We start from the raw sequence: 22,105 nt of genomic DNA, 5'->3' as shown, positions 1-22,105 counted from the left end.
GACTATCATGCCTTGCCATGACAAGAGTCAAGACAACAGGGGAGAGCCCGAGATGACTGAAGTGTGTGTGTGTGTGTGTGTGTGTGTGTGTGTGTGTGTGTGTGTGTGTGTTGGGGAAAAGGAGCTGATGAGTGGAGAGATGGAGAAGTAGAAATTAGTTCAGAAGACAGGCTGAGAAGCAGAGTGGGCTGAAACAGTCAGGACTGAATTAAGAAAGCTTGAGGTTTGCTGCTTTCAAACTAGTCCTAATTACATTATTTGAGTGTGTATAATGGGTCTGGTGCCTTTTCTCCAAATGATGTTGACACATGTCTGTTCAAATAAATCAGCGCTCCTATCTCTATGGACTCATTTTGTGGGAATGACAAGCACACATGCTGACTGGAATAGAGATGAAGAGAGGGCACAGCAGCAGGAAAAAGAAAGACAGGGACGTACAATTGATCAAACCTACCCTTTGCCACAGGATAATATCCAAACTCCCAGCTATATGCGTGCCTGGCCCTGCCTCCATCTTTGCCTTCCCACTGCATATCCTATGAGCCAAGCATATTAAGTTTCCTAGTGCTTTAATTGTATGTCATTTTCTTTCTTGCCTTTATGGCTTTATGTATCCTGTTCTCTCTGCTGGAAAAGTCTTGACTCCCTTACCTCTGCAGTGAATGCTTCTTCTTCCTGCAAAACATGAATCAAAATTCATAGCCCCCAACTGGAATATAAACCCTGATAGGGCAGAGCCCTTGCTGTCTTGTTCATGACTATATCTCCAATGGCTAGAGCGGTATCTGGCACTTAAGCTGGCACTCAGTCATTGTTGATGGATGGATGGATGGATGGATGGATGGATGGGTGGGAGGATGGATGGGAGGATGGATGCAGGCATGCATGGACTGTTCATAACGCTTTCCCTTAATCCCCACAGGCCCCTTTGCATGCAAGTCTTCCCTTTCCTGATGTCCTTTCAGCACTTTGTACGTATCTTTATTAGGTGTTATTCCCAAGAGACTAAAATCTCCTAAAGGGAAGATAACATGCAGTAGTAGAGGCAGAGAGTAATGAGAGTTGGGGGAGGAGGAAACCTGCTACTTACAACCACAAATTTCCATTTACCAAGGCTGGATTCTGTTAAATAGAGATCCCCTACTGTGCTGTTGAGCTCTCAAATACTCCATTAGCCTGGGACCTGGGACCTGGGTACCTTCTCAGAAAGCAAAGAGAAGAATTTTAAGAGGCATGAGGAAGAGAGCAGGAAGGTGGCGTCACTGGGTGTCTGTGCTGGGACTGTGGAAAGTCACTGTTAGTGATAAGGTTGGATGACAGTAGTTTTGAAGATATTGCCTTAGTGCATTGTAAACCCTCCCTCTGTCCCCTTAAGTCTTCAGGAAGTCCTGTATCACATGCTTGGAGTGAAAGTTTCAGCAGGAAGAAGGGGCAGCACCTAGAATTTTGCCAGGTGATTCATCAACCTGTGAACTCAGGAAAAAACAGGAGCTCAGATCAGAACAAACTCTAAGCTTCCTGGGAATGTGGTTATCTCAGGATGGGCTTTGCACTCCCATGGGGCATAGAATGGGGTTCAAGACAATCATGTCTAGATATTTGGGACCAGGGAAGGTCCAGCTGATGGCTAACTCCTAGAAGGCTCTGAACAAATTTGTTGGGGAAAAAAAAAAGCAGAGATGAGAGGAAATGAGTATAGAGGAAAGGGCAAGACGTGAATATGTATGCCTTGTTTTAAGAACGGAATCCCTTTTTTAGAGTCAGATCTTTATTTTTAAATCTGATCTAACAAATAATAATTAATTGATTTTAAAAATCTGATGTGGCAATTTGACATTTTCCACCAACTCAGGGAGCAGAAACCTTCACGGGCTTCACAATATTTTTCTTAGGTGCTGCCTTCGAGGGAGGCTTAACAGCAGCCTTTGCTGTATTTTTAGGTGCTTTCTTAGCCCTCTTTTGCTTCCTTGGCAGCCCTGTTAGGTTGTTCTAGTTGAGCCTTTCTGATTCCTCTTAGCCCTTATATCAGCAAGGGCTATACCGGTGATGGCCTCTGGAATTTGACTATACCATGGGCTCCTTTTAAAGTTTCTTCAGCTCTCCCTTTTTGTGCTTTCTTCTGGAGAGAACAGTCTAGTTTACCTGCCAAGGATTCCTCTTGGAAAGGAACGCCAACTTGCAATTTGCATTATGAAGTTGGAAAACCTTCCAGTAGGTCCTGGTGTAGAGCCTCTGGTGTCCAGGGTAGATTGTATACCCACCAAAACTGCAGAGCTCGACCCTCTTGTCAGCGGCTGCTAGGGAAGAGGAAAGATGGCAAAGAGAAGAGCTGGGTCTTGATTATTTAGTGCAAATATGGAAATGAAGATAGTACCCTTGTAATAATAAAAGCTACACAAAATTAGAATTTTCTCTCACAAACTGTCCGCAGAGTCTTTAGCAAAATTAAAAATGTGAGAACATTTGTCTTAACCTCTCATCCATTTCGTCTCAGATGTCAGGTGCTCTCCCAAAAGCATTTGCACTGCCAGAGGACAACTTTCTAACCCCAAAAGACCTCTAAAGGAAGGAATTGTGTGGGGGGGAAAAGGGAGGAAAGGTTTTATGCATGAGAACTTTAGGATTCTCTTCCTTTTCTCTGGGTCAACAAAGTTCCCCACTGAATCAAGGAGTAATTAGAGGTTCCACCTTGAGCCCTCACGCCCTTTCCCTCTATAAGTCCTCCTGCCCAGTGTTGAACACATTGGTGGACTTAATAACTAACTGATCACTGATCATCTTTTTGGGCTTCCCCTCCAAAGGACCTTTCTCTGCACTGGAAGCCTCCGCACCTACAGATCTTTGTGCCACATGGGAATTTTTTTTTTTTTAAGAAAAATCTGTAGGTGAAAAATTACTAGTGAAACTGTGTGCGTATATGTGCATGCAACATGAAAGTATAGCAGCACCTAAGGAGCTCAAATCTTGGTTCCTGTAAAACTGCAAATGGATGTGGTATTAATAAAAAAAAAAACACAGTGGAAAAAACATCACTGTGTGTTTACTGTGCCATCTGTCCCCACCTTCCCTTCTCTGTGTTCACGGCTCTAACTTAGGATCCCTGGTATCTCGCATCTTGTTCCTGATTGACCTAACAATTTATCTCCTCTCCATCAATTTCCATCCTCCATCAACTAGTCTTAAAATGCTATTCTGATTCTGCTCTCAGCTGTGCCGTATTAAGAAGAATTAAGACTAGACTCTGTCGGGCTTCCCTGGTGGCGCAGTGGTTGAGAGTCTGCCTGCTGTTGCAGGGGACATGGGTTCGTGCCCCGGTCCAGGAAGATCCCACATGCTGCGGAGCGGCTGGGCCCGTGAGCCATGGCCGCTGAGCCTGCGCGTCCGGAGCCTGTGCCCCGCAACGAGGCCACAACAGTGAGAGGCCCGTGTACCGCAAAAAAAAAAAAAAAAAAAAGAATAGACTCTGTCATCAGCAATGTCTCCTGGGCTGCTGCTTCAAGTTTCTGCTTTCCTGGGTGGAATTTAGTCCTTCCTATTCTCCAAACAGAGTACTTTTTACAGGTTCCTACTGTTAGGATTCATTGTTTTCGTGTCTGTTTCCACACGAGATTGTGATCCCCCAGGATCCAACCATGCCTTAGTTCTCTGTGGCTCTGTGGCTCTGGCCCAATTCACTCACTACATGACTGTTTGTTGAATGAGTAATGGGCACGAAAGAAACATTTTTAAAGTAATTGGGAAGCTACAGTATTCAAAGCTCCCCACAGTTTGCAGTGAGACCAATGTAATGTAGTAAAAATGTAAAGATTTGGGAATAGACAAACTCAAAGTTTCAATTTAATCACTGTGACTGAGTAGCTGTGTTGGACAAGTTCTATAGCTCCCTGAGCCTCAGGTACTTCCATCTGGTTGTTACGAGGATAGGATGCAGGCTGTCATGTTTCACATCCTGACTTGACCTCTTGCCAGCTACGAGATATTAGGCAAGTTACTTCACCTCTTTGTGTTGTACTTCAATTTTATGGGTATGCAAAGTAAACCTCAACAAAGCTGTTTTTATTTATTTTTAAAAATTAATTAATTTATTTATTTTTTGGCTGCATCGGGTCTTCATTGCTGTGCATGGGCTTTCTCTAGTAGCAGGGGCTACTCTTCGTTGCAGTGTGCGGGCTTCTCATAGCGGTGGCTTCTCTTGTTGCAGAGCGTGGGCTCTAGGCGCACGGGCTTCAGTAGTTGTGGCCCGCTGGATCTAGAGCGCAGGCTCAGTAGCTGTGGCGCACGGGCCCAGCTGCTCCGCAGCATGTGGGATCTTCCCGGACCAGGGCTCGAACCCGTGTCCCCTGCATTGGCAGGCAGATTCCCAATGACTGCGCCACCAGGGAAGCCCAAAAAAGCTGTTTTTAAAAAAAGGAAGGGAAAGCTACCCAGGTCTTGTCTTCCCTCCACGGGTGAGGATTGCTCTGCTTAAGCATTCAGGTAGTGCTTTGTTCATCGTGACCTCTTGGCACGATGTGTGCATCAAAATGTAACTGGATTGATTTCAATGTATGGAACAAATGGCCTCTATGTTAAAGCCAGGTTATAATTACTTTAACTTCCTTTGAAGGCTATAGCCCTTCATAGAAACTTGTATTACATTAAAAGGCGTAGAGTCCTTTGGCCCAGGTGCCTTGGCAGTCACCCTGGAGTGATTGGCTTCCTGGGGACGACCATGACATGGAAACTAGAAGGGCACTCCCTGTGCACTCCCACCATGCAGGGCACACAGCTCCCTGCACCCCCAAAATAGGAAGCACCCCTTTTCCCAGTGAATCTTGGGGAAATGGGCTGGTAACATAGCCATGAAATTGTCCATTTGGCTTAAGGAGTTGAGATGGACTTCTGCTTTCAGTACCCTCCCTTACCAGCTAACCTGTATTTTCTCTGCCTGGGAGCAGTAGGATGAAACTGAACTATTTGTGTGGTTTGGTGTATCATTACGGGCCTATGTGAAATTATGAGTTTAAATGAACTAGAAAGAGAGAATCCTCTTTGACTGTGGGTGTTGCCTGGTTATCTAGAGAAAAGAGTGATTACCTACTTTAGATTTGTCATAGGAAAAATAAAGTGTCCAGCTCCCTTTGTGACAGCAGAATAAGGAGCGATTGGGTCACTGATGTATTAGTGGAGGGTGAAACAAAGGATCTGGTTTCCCCCTGCTGACACCCCGTTTAAAAACATAGAGATAAATGAGTGTAGCTTCTCGGGCTTCCTTGGTGGCGCAGGGGTTGAAAGTCCGCCTGCCGATGCAGGGGACACGGGTTCGTTCCCTGGTCCGGGAAGATCCCACATGCTGCGGAGCGACTAAGCCCGTGCTACTCAACTACTGAGCCTGCGCTCTAGAGCCTGCGAGCCACAACTACTGAGCCCGCGTGCCACAACTACTGAAGCCCGCACGCCTAGAGCCTGAGCTCTGCCACAAGAGAAGCCACCGCAATGAGAAGCTCGTGCACCGCAACGCAAGAGTAGTCCACACTCGCCACAACTAGAGAAATGCCGCGCATAGCAACCAAGACCCAACGCAGCCAAAAATAAAAAGATAAATAAATAAATTTATTAAAAAGAAAAAGAAACTCATTGGTATGGAAAGGACAGATATTGAATGCCATGAAAGGAGTCGCTTTGTGGAGTCCCAGGGGATATAAATGCATAAACATAAGGCTTCTGATATGTTTGGGAACCACAACAGCCAGTATAAACAAATCATCTTTAAAACTGTAACTTGAAAAAAAAATACAAAAGGAGATAGGAAAATGAAGAAATTACTTTTGCCAAAATGCCTCTCAAACAATGAGAGGGAGGACGAGGGGATAAATAATAGATTGGATGATTTTAAGAGGCCTTAGTAACCATTTAAGTACATTATTTGAAAGTTCTGAATATGTACCACAGAAAGCCTGTGGTAAACACAATCCATGTTGATTATTTGCCTGCCATTAAAATTCACACACACACACACACACACACACACACACACACACACACACACACACACACACACAGTGTTTTCAGGCCAGGTCTTTTTAAAATACCCTCTTGAGAAGACTTACTCAATGGAAAACAACATTAATTATTGGATTACTTCATCCAAGCAACAGAAACCGTGCAAAACGCTCAACGTTTGGGTGCAGACGTATTTCTGGAGTCATGCCTTCAACTTTGAATGCAACGGCATTCATTGATGCAGTTCTGTACACAAAATCTGAAACGCAGCCTAGGCGATAGTATTTAACGAGCTGATTGCCTTTAACAGAAGCCACAGAAATGGAGTAACATGGATATCATAGCTATGATTTAAAAGTGAGATCATTGCCGTGTTTTCCAGTTTGGGAGAGAAATAGAAAAGTAGGAACCTGAATGCAGGAGAGGAGTATCCACAGAAGCTAAGAGGACCATATTAACTTTTGGTTCTAAAGGGGTACAGGTCAAATGACGTTTTCTTCCTTCTTTCCTTCCTTCCTGTCTTCCCTCCTCCTTCCTCCCCTTCTCCTTCTTTCCATCTCACAAATTTCCTGTTTGTAAAGTTCAGGCAAGCTTTTAATTTTTTTCATGTAAAGTACCAGGAAGTTGCCTGTCTTTGAAACCTAGAGCAATTAACCAATTTGAGGGAAGAATGGAATTCAACTTATTCCAAAGCCATCTGGAAAATCAGCAGTGTCCTTACACTGCTGTCCATACTGCTTTAGAAAATGAGACATGGTAACCAAATGGCCTTTCATTAAGCAGTCTATCCGTTTCCAAAATATTATCCTAATAGCTCAAGAAACCACTGAGAGTAAGAAATAAGTCTTGCTTGAATCAAATGTAAGGAATATGAAAGCCGCGTGCATCCTTCTCCTCTGGGATTGGTCCATGTGGCACGTTAGAAGGGTATATTTTTTCTTGCCCTTTTAACTCATGTAGAGCTGTGGTGTCAGAACTGGTTGTAAGGGGTGTAATCCTGAAGAATCTTATGCAGAAGAACAAGATGCTGAAGGGTCCGAAGGGTCAGACGTTGTCTGGGATGCTCCAGAGATGCTTTTCTTTCCCTGTGATTCCCTTAGCTCTCAAAGTCAGTTTCTTTTAACCAGTTTTAATCCAATTCCTTCTTTCCTTGTTCAAATTTACTTTTTTTTTCCTTTTTTTTTTTTTTTTTTTTGGCTATTGGGTCTTCATTGCTGAGCATGGGCTTTCTCTAGTTGAGGCGAGCGGGGGCTACTCTTCATTGCGGTGCACGGGTTTCTCGTCGCGGTGGCTTCTCTTGCTGTGGAGCATGGGCTCTAGGCGCGCGGGCTTCAGTAGTTGTGGCGTGCGGGCTCAGTAATTATGGCGCATGGGCTTAGTTGCTTCGCGGCATGTGGGATCTTAGTTCCCTGGCCAGGAATCGAACCCGTGTCCCCTGCATTGGCAGGCGGATTCTTAACCACTGCGCCACCAGGGACGTCCCCAAATTTACTCTTGACTAGGGTAGCCAGGAGCTTTAATCTCTTTCTAAAATTACCTCATGCTTTAAGAGTGTCTTTAAAATCTCCATGTCTTTAAAAGATCTGCATGAACATCGAAATGTCTCTATTTCTATTTTGCAAATCTAGTAACAATGAGTCTCGATCAATGGCTCTGATCTTACAATGATCAATGTGGTCAGCAGAAGCAAAACCCAAATGCTTGACTAAGTGTTCCTAATAACATGAAATGTCACAGGACAGTGAGCGGCGTGTAAAGTCGCTCGTACTTTGCACTTGGAAAGTACACTTAGTATCCTTGGTGCCTGCTTTTATTAACTAGATTTTTAATTGCAAATGTGCTCTCATTTTAACAAGTAAAAGCATAGTGAAAGTATGCTATAAAAGTACAGTGAACGTTAATAATCTCTCCCCTCATTACCTCATCCCCACTCCCCAAACTACACTCCCCACTTTCAAATGAACACTTTGAATTCCCGTCAAGTCAAGGGCTCATGAGTACCTGCGAGCAGCCTTTAGTGCAGGCTGCAACTCAGGGAAGAAAGGAAGCAATCCCAGGGGTCCCTTCTCTTCTGTGGATAGAAAGATTGGGCTATAGGTGCTACCAGACATACCCTGGGGCTGTGTTCCAGAGGAAGGATCCCACCTCTCTGTGACTCTTCCTTTTTATGGGGCACATATTGGGATGTGCTTGCAAGTAGGGAAAAAGAGCTTTGCGCTTGAGTACCAAAAGGGTGAGCGTGGGTGCCAGCTGTTCCCAGGCTTCTAGGACCATTATCTGCTAGCACCTGATAGCCTTGTGAGAAACTGAGTTGGAGTCTCACCTCCCCAACCCCAGGGAGGAGCAGTCCCTGACCCAGCCCACTTACTGCTACGGACACTAAATGAGACTCAGGGGCCCAATATCCAAGCATTCTGCTTGTCTCTTTAGAATAACTTATGTTCAAAGCTTTCTTTGTGTTTATCCGTGTGTGCGTATCTATATCTCTATGTAGATGTACACATATGTATCGCATGTATGTGTATGTATGCATCCTCCACATATATCTATACAGTATATGTATGTTATGTGTGTGACACATAACACATATATAAAGTGGGGAGTTTTTGGTTGGGCTTTTTTTTGTTTGTTTGTTTTTTGGCCGCGTCGTGCAGCTTGTGGGATCTTAGTTCCCTGACCAGGGATTGAACCCGGGCCACTGCAGTGAAAGCACTGATTCCTAACTACTGGACCACCAGGGAATTCCCGTAAAGGGTTTTTTAGTATCACAACAAAAAAGGAAATGAAATCTTACTAGACACGTTATTCTGCAACTTGTTTTTTGTTTTCATTCCGTGAGCAAAGTTGAGGAAATTGAGGGCCAGAAAGGTGAAATGATTACAGTCCAGGACTAGGACCCATTTAGTGACTGAACAGAATTGAAATCTTTATGTCTTCATCCCCTACGCTGCCTGGTCTCGATGCTACCCTCAGAGCAACACAGACCTTGCCTGAGATGGGATTGGTAGATGCAAGACCCTTTGCTGCACCATTTCTGCTCCTCTACAGAAGTGCAATTCATTCCAGATCCTGCAGAGCTGAAGCATCTGACTAAGCGAGTCTTCCTTTTTGTTCCTGTCTAATGAAGAGACAACAAGTCCCAGGGAGGGTCCTCTGGGCCTGAAAGTGGCAGATGCCCTAGAGGCAGAGTAAATAAGTGACCCAGAGAGATCAACTCTAAAAAGTCTGTCCTCTCTAATCCTTATCACAAAGTCTGTTTGTATCTAATAAATATTTCTCTTGGTGGAAGATGGCGGCTTTGTTTCACTATGAGGACAATAAATCCATCTCTTCTTGGCACAATGCCGTTTCTCAGTTTAGGGGAGTGTTTTCTAAGTGTCTTTGTCTGTTATTCTGTGTTATTTAGATGAAAAATTCCGGGGACAATTGTCAGATATTACATTGTATTTTTCGGGATTGTTTAAGAATAGAGAATGTGTGTACCCGTAACAAACTCCAGGTACATAACAGTAAATGGATAAATGATACTAATGTGTATACAAGCTCTTCTAAATGAACTGTCAAGTATTACACTGTAACGCCTGAGACGGTATTCATGGCACTACACGATTCGACATAAGGGACTTGAGCATCCTTGGATTTTGGTACCCACAGGGTCTCCAATCCCCCAGGGGATACTGAGGCCATCTGTATAGTGCTGGTAACGTTAAGTACTTTGAAGAAAAACAAAACTAGGATGGGGACAACAGAGCAGTGGGGGGTGGCATTTCAGGTAGAATCGTCAAAGAAGGCCTCGCTGGTAGATGACATTGGAAATAAGCCTGAATCAAGTGAGGGAGTGAGATGGTGGATATATTAGGGGGCAGAAGGAAAGGCAAGATTTGAATACATAGCAGATAAATGTCACTACCTCAGTGACCTACTTATAGAAATGTCCTTCTACGTAAATAAGCGCAAAGTATTTTCACTTCTTACACATTTAGCTACACCACTGTACCCTTCCTGTCTGCTCATCAAATTTTTTATTAAATAAAAATGTCTATATAACAGATGCCATTGACCCTCCATCTCCTTCAGAGTTAAGTGTCAAAGCATCATCAGTGGCCCCAAAGTCCTACCTACTCTGCCCCGCCTGTAACCTTCTCCCTCCCCTCTGCAATTCCCTTTCTGACCCCATTTCCTACTACTGTGCCTCTCCCTCACTCAACTCAGCCACTCTGGCCTCCTTCATGGCCTTGGAACTTTCCAGTCATACTTCAGCTTCGGGACCTTGGTACTTGCTTTTTCATTTGGCCAGGATGCTCTCCACCCACAGGGCTTTTATGAGTCACTCCCTCACCGCTCCCTGGTCCTGACCCACATGCTGCCTCCTCGAGCATCCTTTCTTGCCTAGCCTTTCTACAATTGCAGCCTCACCCCACAAACAAACTCCTTATCCCTCTTCCCTGCCTTATTTTCTCCTTAGGGTTTAACATCAGCTAACACACTATAGTCTAAGGTCTTACCTAATTTTCTTGTGTGTCCATGAGGTCAAGGATTTGCGGGGGGTTGATTTTGGGGGAGGGGTTTTTGGGGGGGTGTTGCTCACTGTTGTATTGCAAGCAACCTGGTAGGCACTCAGTAAATACTTGTTGAATGAATGAATGATGGACAACTTACTTGGCAAAATGATCAGCTTTTTCACACTGTTTAGCATTTCAACAGGTCACATCAGAACCATAAAGACATAGTTAAACCTGGGCTTAATCTAGGACAGGTCAAACTCACTGTGCATTCCCTGTCAGGGATAGTCAGGATCCAGGATTGAGATATGAAGCAAGCCAAATACTACCAGGAGAGCCAAGGTCAGAATAGACAAAGCCCTTGCACTGGGAGCTGTCTAGATGAAGGGCTGTTGTGATGCTGTGATTTATAAGAAGAAATATATATAATAAGGATATGTATATATATTCAAACTTCTTTCTGGCACAGAGCTCCTAAAACCCTTGGAATTTCCCAAGTGAAGAGAGCAACAGAAGTGTCTTGTTATGTTGATGGGTGACTTTTGGAAGGAACCTAAGGAGACTAACTTGCCAGGAGAACCAACCATTTAATTAGAGGGTTGGAACATTCAGTCCCAATTCGCACCCCGCTCCAACCTCTGGAAAGGGGAGAGGGGCTGGAAGTTTAATCAATGGCCAATGGCCAATGATTTAATCAGTCATGTCTGTGTAATGAAGCCTCCATAAAACCCTAAAAAGACAGGGTTTGGAGAACTTCCAGGCTGGTGAACGTGTGGAGGTTCAGGGAAAATGGTGTACTTCGGAACCATTGGTGCACATGGAAGCCCTGTGCCCTTTCCTCATATCTTGCCCTATGCATCTCTTCCACCTGGTTGTTCTTGAGTGATATCATTTTTTTTTCAAAAATTGGTCATCTAGTAAGTAAAACGTTCTGAGTTCAGTGCGGTGGCAAATTAATCAACCCCCCAAGTAAGGAGTTGTGGGAATCTCTGATCTGTAGCCCAAGTGACTGCCTGGACTTGTAATTGGCGTCTGAAGTAGGAGGGGAGACAGTCTTGTAGGACTGAGTCCTTAGCCTGTGGGATCTGATGCTATCTCCAAGTCATCTCTCTGTATCTGCAGGGGGATTGTTTCCAGGACCCCCTCGTATACCAAAATCTGAGGATATTCAAGTCCCCTGTATAAAATGGCATAGTATAGCAGGCCCTCCACATGCACGGATGCAGAAACCGAAGACAGAAAGGACCAACTGCAGCGTTAGAATTGGGTTGAATTGTAGGACACGCAGCTGGAGTCAGAGAATTACTTGGATGTACGGGATCCCCCTGCCCCCATGAACACACACATATATGTTGGAAATTCACTCTAGAACTTGAAGCTGTGTGACTCTCAGGACGGAGAAGTTGCCTCCAGCTACTCAGTGGAGACTTGTTGGAGGAAGGACTGGACACTGTTTATGGGTTAGCTCCCCATACATAGCTGGTCTTTAAGCCGCCCATCCAAGAACTCCTATACCCACTCTTTTCCCTTCTCCTCCACACCTGGCAACCAGCATCCTCTCAACTCAGGGAACGTGCTGCTGTCCCTCCAGTGGAAGGGTAGATGAGACCTATTTGTCTTCACTGAAATGTGAGCTAATCCTTATGGCTTCGTCACTACTGGATGGGAAATGGACCCCACCAAGCCGCTGGGGGAATCCCTTGAGAGGTTTCACCACTTAGTTACCATCATGTGGCCTATCTAACACTCAGTCATGTTCAATGTGCTCAATAAATGCTGGCTCATGAATTAATTATCTATTATTTCTGTCTCTGGTCAATATAGAGCATTTACTGTAGAGTTCTCTGCAAGACTGTGGGCATTGTTGGTAATTAGATTATGCCCTAGGGATTGGTAGATGAAAGTAAGCCTGTCCCAAATGTCATAGTTCAGAGTCCTAAGTATAAAAATCCATAATCGGCTGCCTCTTTAGGAACAAAGAGAATGATGGCTTGTCTTCCCCGAGAAGGATATGCAAGATGGACACAAACAAAAAGTCATTGCTGTAGGGACATGAGATTTTTAAATGACCTGGGAAAACCCAGTGGTATGGTGCCCTGGAGTTAACCCTGGGACTAGAAAAACCAAGCTGGGAACAAGGCTCTCATCAACACTTACGCAAATGCTCTCAGGAGAGAATGCTACAACTGATGTTGGGTCCCCCAGGATGCTGCGGAAGTTTGAAGATAATCACCTGTGACACTCAGGCTTTCCTTGGGACACAGTTTTAAACAACTGACCTTATTTCTGAGCTGAGTGGATGCCAAAATTGAATTTCTGCTCAGTTGGAACCAGATTCATTCCTAGCCATCTCTCAAGTGAGTTGGCAATACTTGCTTTGCATTCTTTGTCCTACTTATGCAGAATTAATTTGGGGTCATTTTGAAGTCTTTCTCCTTTGGGCTGGGAAGCGGAGAGGGAAGCAGCACACGGCATTCCGGGCCCACGTGGCATTCCGGACTCACGTTAACCCCTGGGTGTGTGTGTCTGCTTTGTTCTCCTCTTCCTGCAAAGTCTTGTTCAAGTAATATGGTGAGCAAATCTACAATTAGAGTTCACATCAATTTCACAAATATTTGTTGAGTGATCACCATAAGGTTGGGTACCCTGTTAAATGCTGGGGTGGCTGGCCTGGAGGAGGAGTACGGTTTACAGAGAAATTGATGGAGGAAAGAATACAGCTCTGGAGTCAGACTCTGGCTTCTAACCCTGGCTCCGCTACAGACCAGCAGGGAGAACTTGGGCAAGTCGTACACACACCACATCCCCTCCACTGCAAAATGGGGTCATAATCCCAAATTTGAGGAAATTGTATTTGCAGACAAATTCAAATCATATATATCTCTAAAATAGCATAATAAACACACACATACATACAACACGTAATAATAAAATCACTTATTATATTCTTTTCAGTGTATCATTAATCCCTAATCTCTAGCAGTGGGCAACTGAGAAAGGGAAATAGGCCTCACACACTCAAAACAAGTACAGAGAATCACAGACGGCAAGAGACCAGATTCACATCGCTGTCACAGGGAACAGCCAAAGGAGGCACATGTTTCAAAATGTACATTGGAGGAAATAAGTGCTGTGAGCAATAAGAAAGCACTGCTTTCCTGCTTAGGGATTTGTTTCCCCCATCGTCTATCATCCAAGCCTCAGTGCTTATGTAATTAGAAAATGCAGGGTGTTTTGCTCTCACTGTGGTGAGTGTGCCTAATTTAAATTCCATTGCATTCCAGTCCGGATCAACATATAAATTAAAAGCTGTTGGACTCTCTGACATGAGATACAACTTTTGACTTTTCTGCTTGAAGGAACAGTACCATTGCCACTCTACTAAATAACCGAAAAAAGGAAAGCTTTTTTATCTCCCCTCACCCTCATGGACTATAAAATCAAAAAGACAGGGAAGGGGCTTCCCTGGTGGCGCAGTGGTCGAGAGTCCGCCTGCCGATGCAGGGGACGCGGGTTCGTGCCCCGGTCCGGGAAGATCCCACATGCCGCGAAGCGGCTGGGCCCGTGAGCCATGGCCGCTGAGCCTGCGCGTCTGGAGCCTGTGCTCCGCAATGGGAGAGGCCACAACAGGGAGAGGCTCGCGTACCGCAAAAAAAAAAAAAAAAAAGACAGGGAAAATCATGCCCAAAGTTTGACCGAGGAAGAGTCTGATTTATTAATAAAATTGCTTCCAATAGTTATAATAATGTGCATGTAATAATAAAACATATTGTAATAATGTGTATGCGTGTATATGTAATAGTGATGTGTATATGTAATAATGTGTACGTTCACGTGGGTATATGTATCAGTATAATTCATATATGTGTATGTGATGTTATAATAACATAACAACTATCATCAATGGCCAATCTATAACCTCTACAGAGGCTCTAACTTTTTGCACATGTGAGATCTTTTAAGGTCAGTGACCCTCTAAGTATAAAAACAGAACGTGTGAAACCCCACGTATGGGTGTTCAGAGCTTCAGGAAACAGGGGACATGGGAGTGAAACAGATATTTAAGGCATCCACTAACCTCCAGAAGTGAGCATTTCTGGTTTTCTGACTTGAAGACGTAGATATTTTCAACCTCTTAATTCTAGGCTGCCTTATTCTTGTCTCCTATGGTGGGGCACACACCCTATGAATAAGGCCTGTTTCATCCAAGAAAAACAGCCTTTGACAGGACACTTCCTCATCTCTCACCTGATGCAAAGCAGTTGGCCTATCTTTGCGTGACATCAACACCTTGAAGTGTGCACAAATGGTCACTTTACCAAAACGTCTAAAAGGTCCACTAAAAACTAATTCTATCTTCATTTAATAATGACAGTCTCTCTTTGAAAACCAGTTTCTGGTCATTGAGTCAAACGATTATGTGATCAGATTCTTCCCATATCCTGCTAACATAGCTTGATAATTTTAATTCATGATCATTTTTAACTATTTCATGCAGACAGGTTTGTTTGTTTTTTTTTAACCCCTAAAGCGTTCACGACGCCAAGATTTTAAATAGAAATGTATCCTTCCAGGCAGCTTTGGCAGACTATTCATTTTTTTTTTCCCTTCCAAGGTGAGCCTGTGTGGGCTGGATTTCAGAGTATTACTGATACAGTGTTCCCTTTTTAAGGAGGTTCCCTAATTGAAGGTGGGGAAAAGTTGGTTGTGTAAAAGGAAAATATTCTCTTTTTATACAGTTATTGAGTAATTTGGAAGACATTGTAGAAATCATCTAAGTCTCCTCTGTAAAATGCGGGGGCTGAATCGAATTTCCTGCGTATCTCCTCCTGGTTTTAGCGTTCTGTGAGTCTGTCACCCACTCAGCTTTGAACTGGGGAACAATCATCTCAGGACGTCCAAAGCCCCTCACAGGGCCTGGCCCACAGTAGGCCCCCATTACTGGTTTGTTAATAAATGAATTAATCATCTTGCTTTTTTTATGCTTCATTCTGTCGACTGAAAAAATGCACAACGTAAAATTTGAGAATTATGTTTTATTCAGTGGACTTGCGAGGACTTAAGGCCAGGAGACAGCCTCTCGGATGGCTCTGGGGGACTGCTCCAAAGAGGTAGGGGGGGAGCCAGGATATAGAGGAGTTTTCCCAGGTAGTCAGAACCTCAAAAGATTACTGCTAATTAAAGAAAATCATACATCTCAAGTGAATGAATAATTTAGTGCTTTTCTCTATTTGGGAAGATGCAAGAGTCTGGGTTCATTGAAATCATTCCTTTGATATGCACCGTAACTATCTAAGGCCAGTATCCTGTTTTTTGTTTTTTTTTTTCCCCATCCTGAATACCCTCAGGGTGAACAGTCAGGAGGTGGCGTGGTGGCTGATGGCTTGATGGCCACAACATCCTGATATGGCAGGTGACATTTTTCATCCACAATTCCAGTACCTTCTGAATATAGCAAGAATCATACTTTGCCAGTAATGGCTCACAATTCTGTTTCGGACCACAGAATCTTAAATTTTCCCATTTTATGTTTTATTCTGTTGCTGTAGGGCACATACACATTCACTAACTACTTCTCAGTGCTGATGATTTTTGCTTGAGGTCCTTCATTCATTCAGTAAATATTTGCAGAGTGCCTCCTGGGCACTGGTAGGTATTACAGTGCTGAACTAGACACACGTCCCTCTAGCAAGGAACTTACAGTACATGAAGGAGACAGACAAGTTAATATAAAATAACATAGCTACTATGAAGGGTAAACACAAGGGGCTGTGAAAATGGAGGAGTAGCTGACCTGGTCTGAAGAATTTAGGGAAGGTTTCCCAAAGGAAATAATTTTTTTTTTTTTTTCGGTACGCGGGCCTCTCACTGCTGTGGCCTCTCCCGTTGCGGAGCACAGGCTCCGGACACGCAGGCTCAGCGGCCATGGCTCACGGGCCCAGCCGCTCCACGGCATGTGGGATCTTCCCGGACCAGGGCACGAACCCGTGTCCCCTGCATCGGCAGGCGGACTCTCAACCACTGCGCCACCAGGGAAGCCCCAAAGGAAATAATTTAAAAATTCAACCCTTAGAATTAGATAGGAGTTAGCCAAGTGAAAGTGAGGAGGTAAACAGCATTGAAGGCAATGAGAACTAAGATTGCTGCATTGGTGTTTATTTAAAGGGCAAAAGAAGATTCTAGAAAGCGTTTAAGCAGGGGAGTGATAACGATCTAAATTGTGTTTTAGAAAGATCTTTCTAGTTGCAGTTGGAAAATTGGAAAAGGACAAGATCAGAGGCCGGAAGTGTAGGCAGGCTTTTAGAGGGGCAGCGAGGATGAAGATAGTAGCCGCAGACGTGAAGAGAATTAGATGGATTCTGGATACACGGAGGAAGAGAGACAATGAGTGTATATGTGTGCATGTTGGAGATGCTGGAGGAAAGAAGTGAAGTGTGATATTTGCTTGGAGAAATTGGATGGATGGCGTGTCACTCACCGAGATAAGAATCACCCTCCAAAGCAGCAACATTTTGGGAGGGGAGGGAAGTGATGACGAATTCCATGGGTAGCCAAGAGACATCCAAGATGAGATGTCCGATAGCCAGATGATTCTATGGGTCTGGATCTCAGGAGAGAGTTTGGGGTTAAAATGATAGAATTGATAGTCATCAACATATAAATAGAAACTGAAGCTATTAGAATGCATATCCTGGGGAGGAGAAGAGGACTGAGGAAACCTAGGAAATACCAGTCCTTAAAGGTCATTCAAGGGAATCCCCTCGTAGTCCAGTGGTTCTGACTCTGCACTTTCACTGCTAAGCGTCCAGGTTCGATCCCTGGTCAGGGAGCTAAGATCCCACAAACTGCGCAGTGCGGCAAAACAAACAAACAAACAAACAAAAACCCACGTCATTCAAAATACTCAGCTTCCTGAGTGGGAGGTTGGTGTTAGCAGATGTAAGCTGTTATATATGGAATGGATTAACAACAAGGTCCTACTGTACAGCACAGGGAACTATATTCAGTGTCCTGTGATAAAGGATAATGGAAAAGAATATATAAAAAAGAATGTATATATATGTATAACTGAATCACTTTGCTCTACTGCAGGAATTAACACAACATTGTAAATCAACTATACTTCAATAAAAGAAAAAAACTTAGCTTCCTGAGTGATGTCACCGGCTCAGTCTCCATTGCTAAGGACCAAATTCACTCTAGGTGGTAAAGAATCTGACGAGATACTTTCTCATCCCAACCGGGAGCTCCCTGGAGGACAGAGCCAGGCCCGAGGCACTTAAGGATGTCTCGCATAAATGATTACTCAGTCAAAAGGATTGGCAAATATTCCTTGGTCACATGGGTGTGGAGTAGAGGAAAATTATTGTGAAGTATGTGGGTGCAAAGGTGTGCTCCTGAGATGAACGCAAGCATGTTTTCATAGATTGCAGTGAGCACTACGGACATAAGATACAATATCATAAAAATCCATCTAGGAGGGGTGTGTCTTGTGTTTGTCTCTAAGCCGTTACTGGGGCCAGGGCAGGGGCAGCACAGTTCTCTGCTTTCGCCATCTTCCCAAATCACAGACACAACCTGGAGAAGATGGCAGCCGTGAAGGTATCAGCAGAATGAAGTCTGTAAAGAGCTACAACTACAAAGAACACTTTTACCCCTGGTAACAAACTGAAAGCAAGAGCTTTGGACCCAAGACTTGAGTCACAGACATATGATATCTGGGCGATCACAGAGGCTGGTCTCAGAAGTATTTCTGCAAACAGGGTTAGGCAGAAATCCGTAACTAAGCAAATCATAGTTTCTTTTATAACTTTATAAAGCCCTGGGAAGATTGTAGTGATTTTTTATTTTGTTTTGTTTTGTTTCACATAATCCAGAGCTATTTGAGATCCCATCTGTTGAAAGCTTCCAAGCTTGTTGTCAATCTTAGAACAAATGTTTTGATTTACTAAGGAGCTTAAATCAGATAAGAGATTCTGGAGGATGTGGAACCATCCAAAAATTGTTATCTTAAGAGATTTAGTTACTTCTTAATCATGCATCTGCTACAAACTTCATGTTTTAAAAAGCTAACTTTCTGCTGGCGCTCCAGTTCTAAGAATATAATGAATCCCTGAGATTAGACCTCTTGGTAAAAATAGACTTGTGGATTAGTGGCAGATAATAGGGTACCCAAAATGGAATCATATATACTGCTTAAAAGCCTCTCAAAGTTTTAAGCTATTTGAACATTAATAGGAATCTGAATATACGTTGGCCCAAGATGATTTTGTAAATAAAAATCCATCACTTTTAATTTCCTTTGTAGTGGAATATGCTAATTAAAATGAAGCTCTGTGTTTTCATTGAGTATTTTTTAATTGAGATATAATTGACATATAACATTATACTAACTTCAAGTGTACAACATAGTGATTCATTGTTTGTGTATATTGTAAATGATCACCACAGTTAACATCCATCACCACGCATAGTTTCAAAACATTTTAACAAGAACTTGTAAGACCTACACTCTTAGCACCTTTCAAATATGCGATACAATATTATTAACTATAGTCACCACGCTGTACATTACATTCCCATGACTTATTTATTTTATAACTGAGATTTTGTGCCTTTTGACCCCCTTCACACCCATTTTGCCCACCTCCAATCCCCGCCTCTGGCAACCAACAATCTGTTCTCTGTATTTATGAGTACTCAGTGTTTATTACATTTAAGGCACTTTGGTGGGATTTGCTGAGCTGTTAGTGAATATCGGAAAGAAAGCCTGGTTTAAGTTCACCCTGCAGAAGTCTTGCTTTTGACAGTTTCTCATATTGGCCACGAGGTGGCAGCATCCACCCAAGACAGTGCTGCTCTTCTAAGAAAGGAGAAAGGATAGCAGGGGCATAGGTAGGTGTACATACACAATAGCTGAACATACAGTTCATTTTTTAAAATAGACTTTATTATTTTTTTTACAGCAGGTTTAGGTTCACGGCGATTTTGAGCAGAAGGTACAGAGATTTCCCATATACTCTGTGGCTCCACACATGCGTCCCTCCTCTATCCTCAACATCTCCCACCAGCATGGTACATTTGTTGCAACTGATGAACCTACATGGCCACAACATTATCACCCAAAGTCCTAATTTTACATTAGGGTTCACTCTTGGTGTTGTACATTCTATGGGTTTAGACAAATGTATAATGACAAGTACCCGCCATTAGAGTACCAAACAGGGTAATTTTGCTGCCCTCAAAATTCTCTGTCCCTGGCAACCGGTAATATTTTTACCATCGCCATAATTTTTCCTTTTCCAGAATGTCATATAGTTGGAATCATGCAATTTGTAGCCTTTTCAGATTGGCTTTTTTTTACTTAGTAATATGCATTTAAGTTTTCTCCATGTCTGTTCGTGGCTTGATAGCTCATACAGTACACTTTTTTACATTTAATTTTTATTTTATATTGGGGTATAGTTGATTTACAATGCTGCATTAGTTTCAGGTGTACAGCAAAGTGTTATACATATACATATATCCATTCTATATCAGATTCTTTTCCCATATAGGTTATTACAGAATACTGAGTAGAGTTCCTTGTGTTATACAATAGGTCTTTGTCATATAGTACACTTTTAACTCAAATATCCCTACCTCAGAAAGGGCATGTGTAAACCTATACGTGTATAAATCTAAAAATACAAGCCAGGCAGGTAAGTGAAAGCAAACTCTCCTCAATGGTTAACATCAACTTTTCTTCTTGCTAAATCTTCCAGTTGAGGAATTTCCTGACATGAAAATGGGTTTGGTCCCCAAAGTGAGAAATGGTAAGTCATTATTGTCTTAAAACCACAAAACGTATTTAAGCTGTAATTTTGCCGTCAGCACTTCAGGACCTAACCATCACATCTAAAAATGTTTCCATGGGGAGTGTTTTGATTCGACTTAGTATGCCAAAAGACTGTCTTCTAGTTTTCCCACTCCCCCAGGTAGTGGGGATTTCTTCAGCTCCAAGCCAGAGTGTCAAGTTGTAGCTGGAGGTCAAAGATAAAAAGTTTGGTGGGCTCTTTTTTTCTTCCCATCTCGTCAGGGTGGGGTAATCAGCTTCATTTTCAATGGTGTTTCCATGGGGACTTTAGCCCTCCCAGTGCACCATGCATCAAAAAATTCGATGTGACCCCATGACTGCCTTGAAACCACAGAAACTTTTTAAGATTTTCCAAGGACTTTTTGTTTGGTTCGATTTTGTTTTACTGTTTAATTATAACAGGAAACCCCAAAGGGGTCAAAACACCAAAGAGAAAGCTACAAAGTTTCAAACAATTCCACGATAAATTGTCTCCCAATGAGAGTTGTCCCTGGTATTCATTGAAACGTAAGTGAAACTAAACTTTGATGGTTCTCACTGCTCTAAAGTTTAGCTTAGTTCTTTTTTTAATTTATTTATTTATATTTTATTTTGGCTGTCTTGGGTCTTCGTTGTTGCGCACGGGCTTTCTCTAGTTGCAGCGAGTGGGGGCTACTCTTCGTTGCGGTGCGCCTGCTTCTCATTGCGGTGGCTTCTCTTGTTGCGGAGCATGGGCTCTAGGCACACGGGCTTCAGTAGTTGCAGCACGCGGGCTCAGTAGTCGTGGTACACGGGCTTAGTGGGTTTAGTTGCTCCGCAGCATGTGGGATCTTCCCAGACCAGGCCTTGTGCCTTGCGTAGTGATTCAGTGTTATTACACTTAACCACTGCATCACCAGGGAATTCCTTAGCTTCGTTCTTGAAAGTCTTGCCCAGCTCTTGTCCTCCAAGACATTTCTCTGTCATCTTTGCCTCCCCTTCCTCCTTCATTTACTCAATACTTACAGGAAAAGCTGTAGATATATATAGCAGTTTGGGAATACAAAAATAACAAGATTTAATTACATTCAGAAGAAAACGTTTTTCTTTCTTTTTTCTTTTAAATGAAGGATAGTTAATTTACAACACTGTGTTAGTTTCAGGTATACAGCATAGTGATTCAGTGTTATTGCAGATTATATCCCATCATAGATTATTACAAGATATTGGGTATATTTGAAGAAAACAGACATTTTTGTCCAAGTTTTCCTTCTTTGGAAAAGAAGGTCGTTGTGTGTTTTTTCTTACTAGAGCAGGGGTTCAGGAGCAGATTGGGAAGCGAAGACTTGGACCCAAGCTGAGGATGCTGCGGAGCACACAGTTCAAAGACAGACAGTCACAAGAAAGGGGTGATGTGATGCCTAATGTATACGTCACATCCAGTAGGTCCTACAGTGCTTTAGTCAGGATCTAATCAAGAAATCTCTTTCAATTTTAAATAATGTCATCCAGTTTGCTGCCAGCTTTAGGGTCCCTTTGCCCAATGACTTTCTCTGGACACTGGAGTCCACTCTGCTGCACCTGGCTTAAAGGACTTAGACACCTGGGTAGTAGCCCTTAAAAAAATGACTGATGGAGAATTCCAAATAACATATGAGGATACTCTCCTCTCTAGGATGTGGAGCTTAATTCCCTCTCCTGTGCTGTAGACTGGCCTTGGTGACTCAACTTCCAAAGAACATAGAAAGAACTTCCAAAGAGTATAGAAAAGGCAAAAAAGGAACTTTACAGTGTTCGAGAAGCCTGG

General features: G+C 43.2%; 1 long non-coding RNA gene and 1 pseudogene across 1 annotated transcript in view; one reads left to right on the top strand and one right to left on the bottom strand.

Annotated features, from left to right (window-relative positions):
* LOC141279724 (uncharacterized) overlaps positions 1–22,105 on the top strand; it is a 58,529-nt gene that overhangs the window by 16,814 nt on the left and 19,610 nt on the right. The window lies entirely within an intron of this gene.
* On the bottom strand, positions 1,810–21,285 carry LOC141279666 (large ribosomal subunit protein eL24-like; annotated as a pseudogene).

Source organism: Tursiops truncatus, chromosome 10 (assembly GCF_011762595.2).
Source record: "Tursiops truncatus isolate mTurTru1 chromosome 10, mTurTru1.mat.Y, whole genome shotgun sequence".
Lineage (NCBI taxonomy): Eukaryota > Metazoa > Chordata > Mammalia > Artiodactyla > Delphinidae > Tursiops > Tursiops truncatus.
Note: the sequence above shows the minus strand (reverse complement) of the source record. Positions and strands in the feature narration are given on the sequence as shown.